Source organism: Oncorhynchus nerka, linkage group LG9a, assembly GCF_034236695.1.
Source record: "Oncorhynchus nerka isolate Pitt River linkage group LG9a, Oner_Uvic_2.0, whole genome shotgun sequence".
In the NCBI taxonomy this organism is placed as follows: domain Eukaryota; kingdom Metazoa; phylum Chordata; class Actinopteri; order Salmoniformes; family Salmonidae; genus Oncorhynchus; species Oncorhynchus nerka.
The window spans coordinates 45163248-45175849 of record NC_088404.1 but is presented as its reverse complement, the minus strand read 5'-3'; the positions used below and the strand labels follow the sequence as shown (position 1 = coordinate 45175849).

The 12602-nt window shown below is 41.8% G+C and overlaps 1 protein-coding gene across 2 annotated transcripts in view; it reads right to left on the bottom strand.

The window, feature by feature from the left end:
- Nucleotides 1-2565: 2565 nt before the first annotated feature.
- The window catches only part of enc2 (ectodermal-neural cortex 2), a 44893-nt gene continuing 34856 nt past the window's right edge, over nt 2566-12602 (bottom strand). For both annotated transcript variants that reach the window (XM_029668314.2, XM_029668315.2), the window contains one exon: nt 2566-3580. The gene's annotated coding sequence lies outside the window, so the exon portion shown is untranslated. The remainder of the gene's footprint in view (nt 3581-12602) is intronic.

Sequence of the window (12602 nt, the reverse complement as noted above, 5' to 3'; positions counted from 1 at the left end):
ACCTATTATGACACAGACTTACGGGGCTAATGGAACTTGTTTTTTTTCACGTCTGTTAATCAGCGGTAAATAAAAGATGAGCTGGTGGAGCATCAGACAGGCTCTGATCTACGAATGGCATTACAGCGTGAAGTGAGTGTGAATGACTCTGTGCTCTTAATGGGATGATTTTCTGACCATCATGCATTACTCCTCCACTCAACTGTACTGTGTCCATGACCTCTCTGGGAAGCTGCCAGGTTATTAGCCTTTTATATGTACAGTATAGCTCACAGTATGGTGGTCACACAGTGTGGCTCACAGTCGGATCCTTTTCCTTGTTCATAGAGATACTCAAGTTTACAGAAAGCAAAAGCCTTTTAAAACACCAAAGCATTTCATAATTTCAATAGCTCTAGTGGACAGAGTTCCAGAGTTGTGAACAGCTTCATGGAGCTTGCAGGGGTAAGGGATTGTTCATGTTCAAGCCTTATGAACAGTATAATCTCAGAAGAGATTTACTAGATGTCAGTTATCTCAAAGTGATGCACATGGCAACACTAAAGGAGAGACAAGAGAGAACTGATATGGATGAATGTTCCTACATAATTGGACATCGAGAGATATGTATTTATTGCTAGCTGGTTCTTTTATTGTTGGGGATGAACTGTCACGTGTAGTGATTGTGTAAATGCAGAAAATGCAAGGAATGAGCTTGAAAAAACAAGGCATTCTTTATTCTCTTTTCGGGAACAGTAAAAAAGCTGTTGGCTAAATATTTAGTTATTAACAGTAGACAACAAGACTTCAATGTACTATGTAATAGCCTTTCATGAAAATAAAATTGTTGCACTTCATTGTACTTTGAACTCCTGTGAAGTTTAGCGAGATTTAAGTATTGCTTGAGGGATTTTGTGAACTGGGAAGAAGAGTTGTGGATATGCTCAAATATGAGCAAGGATGCTCCAAGATTGCTCAATCATGAAGCAGCTAAGGAAAAAAAACTGAACAACTCTGCTGCTGCATTTCAATGAGTCAGCTCCCTGTGAATGCTAGCATGCTATTACTGTCATACACAGACTATCCCATTAGGAGTTTGGAGGTGCTGCAGCCTGAAAGCAGTTAGGTGGAGTAGCTCATTATGTACTAGTGATACACCTCTGCCATCATCTTAGAATGGAAAACAGCATAGGCCTATACTGGCAAATTCTGTTTTCTCAGTAAAATAAGTATGGAAAAGCAACTCGTATTTTTTTTTTGGGGGGGGGGGTCAGTTCCATCCCAATTGAACACCTGGCTGTAGTTCCTATGCAGAACAAGCCCAGAGATCTACTAGGTCATTGAAAACATACAATCTTAACTGTTCATAATGTAAAAGGAGTGCGATGGTAGCACTCCCTCGTAGAACCCTAAGGGCATTGTATGTGTGTTGGAAGGAGGGTGATCTTGGATGATATGTGATATCAGTGATGACAAAGGGCAGCAGGTGGTCTGTCCAGACGGCTGAGAGGCAGGTCGGACAGTCTCCTGGCAGAGGACTCACCTTCCACCTGCCCAGGGGGCTTGCTATGCTGCCTGGCGACGCCTGCCTGTGCCCTTGGCTGCCTTTGGAACTCATGCTAAAGCTTCTGGGCTGATTAGAGGGGAGGGGAAAATATGTCTGTAATGGGCTATAAAACAGCAACGCAACAACCTTGTGGCCATACTGTCACTGATTGGTGAATGGGTGGTTGACTAAATGACTTCGGATGGTTGTTATTTGGACAAACATAAGGATGAGTGAACGTCTAAAGGAATATACCCATCTAAAAAAAAATGTATGGCTGGAGCCTAGGGATTAGACTTGTTCCTTTCAGCTAAAAAAAAAGAAGCTGAGAGAATCAAACGTGTGTTTCTCTTAACCCTGAGGGGCCATGAAGAAGCAGGAAATATCACTGATGTGGTCTGCGTCCACACCAGTCACTCCCATCCTAATAGCTTCTCACTGTAGCAGTGCAAACATTACAGGAGAAGACCCTTGTATCCTGGGGAGGAGAGGATCGTTAGGCAAACTGAGTTATGAATAAAACCTTATCATTCATTTATGCAATGTATTCAGCAGGCAGAGCCAGGCTAACTTACCGTTGCCTTCGCTAGGTTTGTCTTGGGGTCTTTATATTGGTGCTCATAAAGGAAGGAAGGATTGTATATACATGTGAAAATACAGGATTCATTTGAGGTTGCATACTGCAATAGTTAGTGTTTTCCTATAGCAAAATAAAATATGGACTGAAGTGTGCTTCCAAAAAACCTTGCATTAAATAATTCATCATGAGAACATTATTTGCATTGTTGAAGTGAGCTTACTACCATTTCTACCATTTGGCTGACTTAGCAGAACACTTCTGAGTGACCTAACATTCTCATCAGAGTAACCACGTCAGAAAATAAATCCTCACTGGTTTTAAGCCAACTCAAATTATTATCATAAGCTGATTTTCTCTACTTCAAAGCCCTCTGGAATGTCTGCATTAGAGTTGTCACAAATCAAGACAAGTTGAGGCACTTATTTAAGCCATTTCCCTGTACTTATGGAACCAGTCAACATGCATCAAAAAGTCATTTATTTAAACACTTCAGAGTGAAATGACAAACCTTCCTACCAGTATTAGGCACAAGGAATTCAGTTCACAAGGAGGCCTTATTACAGTCCTTGAAGGCACCCCTCACATGGAAAACTGTAGTTTAAAAGTGAGTCCTTATCATTAAAACGTTCCTGTTAAGTTCTCCTTCCTATCAAGGACTGCTGGAAAAAAAAGGTTGTTGCTTCTGTGCGGCTGTCATCCCACAAACTAACTCCAGAAATAAAACACAATTCAGAAGAAAAAAAAGTCTTAGTATCAAAAGGTTAGTACCCTCATTGTACCATTATCAACAAACCGAGCAAAAACTGGTTGAATCAATTTTGTTTCCATGTAAAAAAACAACTATTTCCTTTGAAAAGGTCAATGATACAATGTGTTTCTTTGATATATCTCATTGTTTTATAAAGTTGACTTGCACTGTAGGCTATTTGTTGGATATGAGCGGTTGCAGAGTTCATAAATCCTGTGTGCTGAGAGCCTACAGCACCACCTATGATGGAACGGATAGTGTTCCTGCTTACTGTAGTTTATCAATTGTCATTTACAAAAACACATCAGCCCTTGAGGCTATTTCACCCGGGTTGAGAGGTGGAATGATCTAGTAGTGGATCCCTCAAAAGAAAAACACGTTTCAAAAATAGCCTCAGTCAAAAATACTGAGCAATAAACCCAACCCAAGTCAGTGGTCTGTCTATAAAGTGTCTCTCTCTCTCCATGGTCATGGATAAGACTGTTTGGAAGCATGGTGTGGATGTCTCTTTGTGCTATGAAGGAGTAGAGCCAGCTGATGACATCCCTCTTGGAGGACCTTGTGTTCAGATCATCTGGAACGGGGAGGGGGGGGGTTTGGAGGAGCAGGAATGGGCGACGCTGGCGGAGCCACACCCGTCACCCGATGGACACACGTCACGCTGTGCTGTGGGCAGGCAAGCCCTAGCAAGCCTCTGCCAGTCACTACGGTCAGAAACATGTGACACCTGTGAACAGAAAGGATGGGGGGGGAAAAACAACTGTGAAACCCAAGTCTCAGGAGGGAGAAAACCGCAACCGACACAACAGCTTCAATGAGAAATACAGACTCAAGCCATCTCAGTTCTGGATTGTGTAAGCGCAAGATGATTACTGTACATTCATGTCGTGCAAAATATTGATTCACAGTAAGACTACTGTACAATAATCATGCAGTTCAACAGTTGTTTTTCAAGCAGATCCTTGTCATGCAAATGCATTCCCCCCCCACCCATAAACAATGTGTACGGAATTGACAGAGGCATGACTTCTCTTGGGAAACGGGTGCACACAGTTTGTACATCTGCTGTTGTATTCCTCTGGTTTTGGCTTTGAGGCAACCCCCTCCCCCAGCAACCAATCCCCTTGTTGTCAGCATTCCATATATTGTGCAAATGATCCTGCGTACTACTCCCTTCACAGAACAGCACAAACTAGCTCTAACCAGAATAGAAAGAGGAGTGGGAGGCCCTGCTGCACAACTGAGCAAGAGGACAAGTACATTAGAGTGTCAAGTTTGAGAAACAGAAGCCTCACAAGTCCTTAACTGGTAGCTTCATTAAATAACACCCACAAAACACCAGTCTCAACATCAACAGTGAAGAGGTGACTCTTGGATGCTGGCCTGGGTACTATTAAATGAAGCTGCCAGTTGAGGACTTGTGATGATTCTATTTCTCAAACTTGACACTAATGTACTTGTCCTCTTGCTCAGTTGTGCAACGGGTCCTCCCACTCCTCTTTCTATTCTGGTTAGGGCCAGTTTGTGCAGTTCTGTGAAGGGAGTAGTACACAGCGTTGGACAAGATCTTCAGTTTCTTGGCAATTTCTCACGTGGAATAGCCTTTATTTCTCAACAAGAATAGACTGACGAGTTCCAAAAGAAAGTTATTTGTTTCTGTCCATTTTGAGGATGTAATCGAACCCACAAATGCTGATGCTCCAAATACTCAAGTCTAAAGGCCAGTTTTGTTTCTTTAATCAGAACAGTTTTCAGCTGTGCTAACATAATTGCAAAATCAATGAACATTTTAACCTCTTCAGTCGACCCTCTACTTTTTTGAACATTTTGTTAAAAATCGCGCAACATTTCAGCGCCCTGCTACTCATGCCAGGAATATAGTACGTTCATATGGTTAGAATGTGTGTATAGGAAACCCTCGGACGTTTTTAAAACTGGTTAAATCACGACTGTGGCTATTACATAACGTGCGTTACATCGGAAAGCGCAGGAAAACCTGATCACAGAAAATGGAAATAAATATCCTTGCGCCACTACCGCAATTGTTAACAGTGAGCCGAATTAGATAAGACCGAGCATTCAACTCCCACAGCATCCCCATGTTGTCGAGTATCTTGTGAATTTAATCATCTTTGATTCTTGGTTGAACCGAAAGAGGGGCACCGCTTACCTCCGGTCTCCGCCCAGATCATTCCGGAAGAGCTCTCTCCTGAAATTTTTTCCAAGACGACAGCTAATGATATCTACATCGCCTACGGATGATTTTTATCGCTTATTAACGTTTACTAATACCTAAGGTAGCATTACAAACGTATTTCGAAGTGTTTTGTGAAAGTTTATAGTCTACTTTTTGAATTTTAAAAAATGACGTTACGTTGTGAAATCGCTGTTTTTTTCGTTTATCACACAGTCTACATATAACGATATCTTGGCTTTATATGGCCCGATTTAATCGAAATAAAGACCCAATAGTGTTTATGGGACATCTAGGAGTGCCAACAAAGAAGATGGTGAAAGGTAATGACTGTTTTCTATTTTATTGTGCGGTTTGTGTAACGCCGAAATGCTAATTATTTTGTTTACGTCCCCTGCTGTGCTTTTCTGTTGTAGTGTATTGGTGCATGCTATCAGATAATAGCTTCTCATGCTGTCGCCGAAAAGCATTTTAACAATCTGACTTGTTGCCTGGATTCACAACTAGTGTAGCTTTAATTTGATACCCTGCATGTGTATTTTAATGAACTTTTGAGTTTTAACTAATACTATTAGCATTTAGCGTAGTGCATTTGCATTTCCAGAGCTCTAGTTGGGACGCAAGCGTCCCAGGTAGAGGTAAGAGGTTAAATGATAAACTTGGATTAGCCAACACAACGTGCCATTGGAACACAGGAAGGATGGTAGCTGATAATGGGCCTATCTTCATAGGCGTACAATCTGCTGTTTCCAGCTACAACATTAACCATTTCTGACCAATTTGATGTTATTTTAAATGGACCAAAAATGTGTTTTTCTTTAATAAACAAGGACATTTCAAAGTGACCCCAAATATTTGAATGGCAGTGTGTATATATAATTTTTAATTTTTTTCTTTTTACAAAGGAGTTACTGCAGTTACTATAGGTCAGGTATCACATCCCTTTTCATGGGCAATGTCAACTCCCAGAGGTAGGATAAACCAAACGGGTGTGGAAACATGCTTATCGTGTTAACTGATGTGTGACATGGTTACACAGGATTTACAGTATGGAGACTCCTGAGGACAGGCAGCATGGCTGCTCAGTGCTTACATTAAACAGGTATTAGAACTAGGCCATGCGTACAGTTTCTAATTCAAGTTTGGCCTACACACTTCCGGCAACGCTGAGAAATCCCACTAGAGGTAGAACTGGTTTCAAAATCCCCTGCGAGATTTTTTTATTTTTTTTTGCATTAAGAAATAGAATGCATCTGGATTAAATGAGATGGTGAGAGCCTTTCCTCTGAGCCGCTCACTTTCTCCTGGTCCTATAGAGTGAGGCGGGGATTTGAAGTTAAGCTTTCTTTACGTTTCCCTTCCTCTGCTCCTCTGTGATCCGCTCTCGGCAGTAGCCGCGAGCAGAGTGTTTACCCAGAAGATTTGGAGAAGAGAAACCCCTCGTCCCACCTCTGCGGCCCTCCGAGCTAAGCACCGTTAATCCTCTTCTCGTCACCTTGACATGTTTTCACTGCACTCCAATTTAATGCTAATCCTTTCCCTTTGAGAGTGCAGAGGCATTAAATAGCAGCAATCAAACCATTTCAGAACATACCGGTGTACTGGATATTATGGGTGCATCCAGGTAGCAAGGGGAAAGATACATTCACACAGTGCACTGCTGTGCTTACACACCTCTTTGATCATCACTACAGAAGTCACTAAATCACATAGTAAAGATAACATTTTAATGTAATTCACATCTGTTCACTGGGACTCATGAATAAAGCAATAAGGTTTCTCTCAGGTTTGCATATTTATTGGACAACAGCAGCATAGCATGCAGCATGAAGTTTTAAAAGTGAGTTATCATCCCCCTCCTATCAAGGGCAGCAAAAAAAAAAAAAAAAAAAAAAAAAAGTTTTAGCTTCTGTGCGGCTGTCATCCAACAAACAAACTCTAGAATTAAACCAAATTCAGAGAAAAAAATACTTTTGTGGAAAATGTTATGATCCATGTGGAATGAAATGAAATTCCAGGAATCTTGAAGTCGTTTTAATTACGTACAAAATTGCTGCTGTATTAAGTAGCTTAAAGGCAGCTAAAATGACAGTTTACGATGACAATGTTGCTTCGCTGGTAATGAAAGGGGTTAAAACACTTTAAACAGGGAATAATATTTATGAGTAATCCTGCAGTATCAACCTTCAAAGCCTGTAAAGGACTCTTCTAACAAATCAGTAAAGGGAGAAGACAGACAATTAAGCCCAATTATCTTTTAATTCCTTCTGCATCAGCCTACGATTGTGTCGCTTTTAGACAAGATGCAACAAGCCCTGGAAGTGGAGACCAACAAGGCTCCATTAAGTCTACCAAACCTTTGTGTTGGCAACATCTCTGCACATCCTGCTCTTACACCCCATACAGAGAGTGTCATAACCCTTTACACTCGTGGGAATTGGCCTATGTGGATAGGGCTACATTTCATTGTTTCTTACAGAAGAAATATGAAAAGCATAACCATGATAGCAATTGAAAGTTCGGGAAAATGATTAGATCAAAGTTGAGGACAACAGTTCACCTGACAAGTCTGAATCCAAACATTACACTGTTGATTTTACATTTACTGTACTTGTCGCCACATTCTGTTGATGATCAAATCTGAAAACACTCTGGACACATTCAGTAACATAAGATTATTCCTGGAAAATGTAGGGTCGGTGCAACATAAGACAAAAACATTGCAAGGGTTTGAGTGAGACGACCAACTCGTGTCTCAAAGTGGCACAAACCTATCCAGTGTGCACAGTTCCTAAGCAATTTCAATGCACATTTATGACTCAATGAAGAGTCTTCCACTATAAGGTACCTTTTGAGCTCTACTAGCTGGTCAAGAACTAGAGCAAGCACACTAATAGTTTAACTTGGAACACAACCCCGCATCTCTGCCAGCACACAATGACTGCCGTTGTTAATGCAATCCAATGGTTCATTATAAAATCGCAATCTGGGTCAGGTGGGCATGATTTGAAAGCCTGTTCTATTGCAAACATGACTAGCTAAGTTATAAAATACAATTTTACAATGCTGGCTTTCACAAGACTATTCAGAGAAACAGACTGTAATTGTGGTGTGCATAGAAGGAGTCATGATTGCATTCAGGTGTGTGTGTGCCCTGGTGAATTGTGAATCAAATCAAACTGTATATATAAAAATTTCAGCCACACCCATTGCTGATGGGTGTATAAAAAAATTGAGCACACCGCCATGCAATCTCTATAGACAAACATTGGCAGTAAAATGGCCTTACTGAAGAGCTCAGTGACTTTCAACGTGGCACCGTCATAGGATGCCACCTTTCGAAGTCAGTTCGTCAAATATCTGTCCTGATAGAGCTGCCTAGGTCAACTGTAAGTGCTGTTATTGTGAAGTGGAAATGTCTAGGAGCAACAACGGCTCAGCTGCGAAGTGGTAGGCCACTAAAGCGCACAGAACGGGACCACCGAGTGCTGAAGCGCGTAAAAATCATCTGTTCTCGTTTGCAACACTCACTACCGCTACTTTCTCTGGAAGCAACATCAGCACAACAACTGCTTATCAGGAGCTTCATGAAATGGGTTTCCATGGCTGAGCAGCCGCACACAAGCCTAAGATCACCATGCGCAATGCCAAGCGTCAGTTGGAGTGGTGTAAAGCTTGCCGCAGTTGGATTCTGGAGCAGTGGAAATGTATTCTCTGGAGTGATGAATCACGCTTCACCATCTGGCAGTCCGATGTACGAATCTGGGTTTGGCAGACGCCAGGAGAACGGTACCTGCCCGAATGCATATTGCCAACTGTAAAGTTTGGTGGAGGAGGAATAATGGTCTGGGGCGGTTTTTCATGGTTTGGGCTAGGCCCCTTAGTTCCAGCGAAGGGAAATCTTTAATACTACAGCATGCAATGACATTCTAAACAATTCTGTGCTTCCAACTTTGTGGCAACAGTTTGGGAAGGCCCTTTCCTGTTTCAGCATGACATTACACCCATGCACAAAGCGAGGTCCATACAGAAATGGTTTATCGAGACTGGTGTGGAAGAACTTGACAGAACAAATCCTTGACCTCAACCCCAACAAACACCTTTGGGATGAATTGGAATGCCAACTGCGAGCCAGGCCTAATCACCCAACATCAGTGCCCGACCTTACCAATGCTCCTATGGCTGAATGGAAGCAAGTCCTCACAACAATGTTCCAACATCTAGTGGAAAGCCTTCCCAGAAGAGTGTTATAGCAGCAAATGGGGGACCAACTCCATATCAATGCCCATGACTTTGGAATAAGATGTCCTATGAACACGTGTCCATATACATTTGGTCATACAGTGTATATATAGCACATTTCATATATGGATGCAACGCAATGCTCTTCACAGGAGAAAACAAACAAAAAACAATGAAAAAATTGAATTAGTTACTACACAACAGAGAGGATTAAAAAAAATGAAAGACCACTAAGGTACCTTAAGGAAAAGCAGATCTAAAAAGATCTGTTAATTAAATATGCCCACCGTTTCAGCCCCCCTCAAGTTATCTGGCAGGCTATTCCAAAGGCTGGGGGAATAGTATTTAAAGGCTGTCTCTCCATGCCTCTTGGTCCTAGGCTTTGGGAAAGTTAAAAGGCCAGTGCCAGAGGACCTGAGGGACCTACTGGGTACATAACTAAAAAGCATGTCTGACAATGGTGTGCACAATCGTGGATTGTGAAGTGCACATTTGGACTCATGGGTGTTTGGCTTGCTTGTTTTACATCAAAGCGGTATTTATTCTAACTCTCAATGTCTCATCTTTCAAAATGCATCCTCTTGAGTCCTCTTAAACTTACAGCAGTTCCCTGATGAAAAAAAAAAATGGGCCAAAGTTGCCCAATTACTGTGAGGAATGTGGGCAACTTCTTATCGTGTGCTGTGTTTATGTTCAGAGCAGTACGTATTGCGATTTTGGGGTTACGGTACAGCGGGAAAATTAAATGCCAACAGTTGCTGTAAATATTTTTTATTGGGCAAAAGACGCAAAACTAATAATCACCCTACTTGTGGCCTAAGTCCGGTGTGTGACAACATTCAATGTCCCTGGAACTGTCTGTTGTGACAATGATTGTTATGTGGGGCCTCACGTAGAGGTCTTCACAGGTCCAAAAAGTATGACCAGTTTCGTATAGACCTCGTCGGATCCAGCCCAGGTCCGATTCAAGTGAGGGAAGCAGCAGAAAAGTCAGCTACCTAATTTATTAACCAGAGTTGATAAAGTACAAGGGAGAAAAAAGTGCTGCTTTGGGAGATCATGGCGGAAGTGGATGTCGAGAGTGAAACAAGAAGCGTGTCTAGTGGAGTTGGAGAAGAGGAATGGAGAACAGTAGTATCAAAGAATGGAATTAAAATTATAAAGTGTTGAAAACTGAAAGGGATGATAAGGGGATGTTCCTTGTTGGGATGGAATTTTTTTGATAAGGATGTGTATCATCTGGGAGATCCATTTGGGGAAAAAGTGGGATCAATCAGAGTGACCAGTAGAGGACTTGTCCTCATTAATTGTGTCTGAAGAACAGAAGGCTGCGGCAGTGGGCATCCCGAGAGTTGGGCCATCAAGTGTAGTTCTTTGAACTCTGAAGTAGAGCACCTGTTAAGGGAGTAACCTCTGGGGTGACAGTGGAAATCAAGCAGAAAATCCTTGCGACAAGAATCCCAGAGGTGGTTAAGGACGACACCGCATGCGTTCATTGAAACTGTGATAAACTGCACGGCTCAAGTAGCAACGAAGTCAAAGAAATTGGACATAATTGTGCCTGTGGTAGGAAAGTATCTGAGGCTTCAGGAATTCACAGTGGAAAAGCTGCAAGGGTTATTGGTGACAGAAGATGTGCCACCGTCCCAGGCTCCTGAGCCTGTGTAGGGGTCAGACATGGACTATTGCTTTTAACAGTAGAGGAGCATGTTGAGTGACTTTCTGGTAGTCAGTGTGAGTTAGGCATGGGTGACATACCGTATACTTGGGTATTTCGAAATACCGTTATGATTTTCAATACCGCGGTGCTACGCCACTGCTTATAACTATAACTAGAAATCTAAGATGTCTCAAATAAATTATATCCAGCTGAGCATTTGGTTTGCTAACTAGCTATGTGGCTAGATGTTAGGATCAAGCTTTTTGGTTACAGCAGAGATCAAGATCCAAGTTGCCTAAATTGTTTTGAGCGTCAAAATAAAATGTGCCGCGTGTGCACTTCCTGTAATACTGTATACCCTGGTATGCTACAGAAACGATATGAACATCTGGTTACTGCTCAACGCGAGTAAGGATTATTTTAAATCAACATACATTTAGTCTTTTGGGATCTTTTATTTTCATCCGCACAGTAGGTGGCGGCAATACAACTTTTGGATGTAGTCCGCCATAAAACCTCAACGAAGAAGAAGTGCCTCTAGCAGGTGGAGGGGCCTTGCAGTGCGTGTACTGTGTGCGAGTGACAAAGGGAGCAAGGGAGAGACAGACTGCAACCAACCATAGCAAACCAACTCGTCCTTGTAGACTAAACAGGCTGAACACACTGCTCACGCACGTCTGCGTTGCCAACGGCTAAAATAGAACTCCTTTATTTTTTTTACATTTCTTCAATTTTATTTTATTTTTTAAATTATTTGACCCCTTTTTTCTCCCCAATTTCGTGGTATCCAATTGTTTAGTAGCTACTATCTTGTCTCATCGCTACAACTCCCGTACGGAGTCCTGCCTCTCCCATCTCCTCATTGGTTTATAGAATCAGGTACCCATGTGCCATCTCCTCATTGGTTATACCGACGTGGGTGATTGAAAGACTAACTGTGTTGCCAGTCAGTGTAGTAATACTATGAAAGTTTAGATGCCAATCACCATATAAGTTCAAAGATGAAAAAGCCTGGAAGGAGGAGAGATGACTAGAAACGATCTCGGTTGACCGTTTTATGTGTGGATTAATTGGTCGGAGTAGAGGACCTTGTGTATTTCAGGTAAAATAACAACTCAATGTTTATATCCCTGGACTAATTAGCTAGCAACAGCAAGCTAGCTAAATAGGACAAATTAGCTAGCAAGTGCAAGCTAACTAGCTAAATTGCCATAAATGTTTAATGCTTTCGACCTGTTCCCAAATTAATGTAATTGGTTCAGAGTTTGTTTTGATATTTTAACCCGCGTGTCGTGCTCGCATTTGGTGTAGGGGGACAAAATACATTTATGCACAATGGCGCACCCATGCAGCCGGTTTGGGTTCCATGTTACTAGCTAGCTTGTCATAGCTAGATTGTCATCAATATGATATCTGTAGTACTGGTCTTGACTGCATCAAATTGAGAGAAGCTAGTTAGCTAAGCTAGCTCACATAGCTAGGTAGGCTAGCTGAGGCTGCATGAGCTTTCTCCGTGTCCTACAGTTAAATAACTCCATTCAGATTATTAAGTAGCAGCCACCTGTTGGCTGCTAGTCATTGTAGCCTATCCTTCTCATTTAACTTTTAAATCCATGATTTGAATTCTAAATCTCCTAACTTTTTTGCCACACA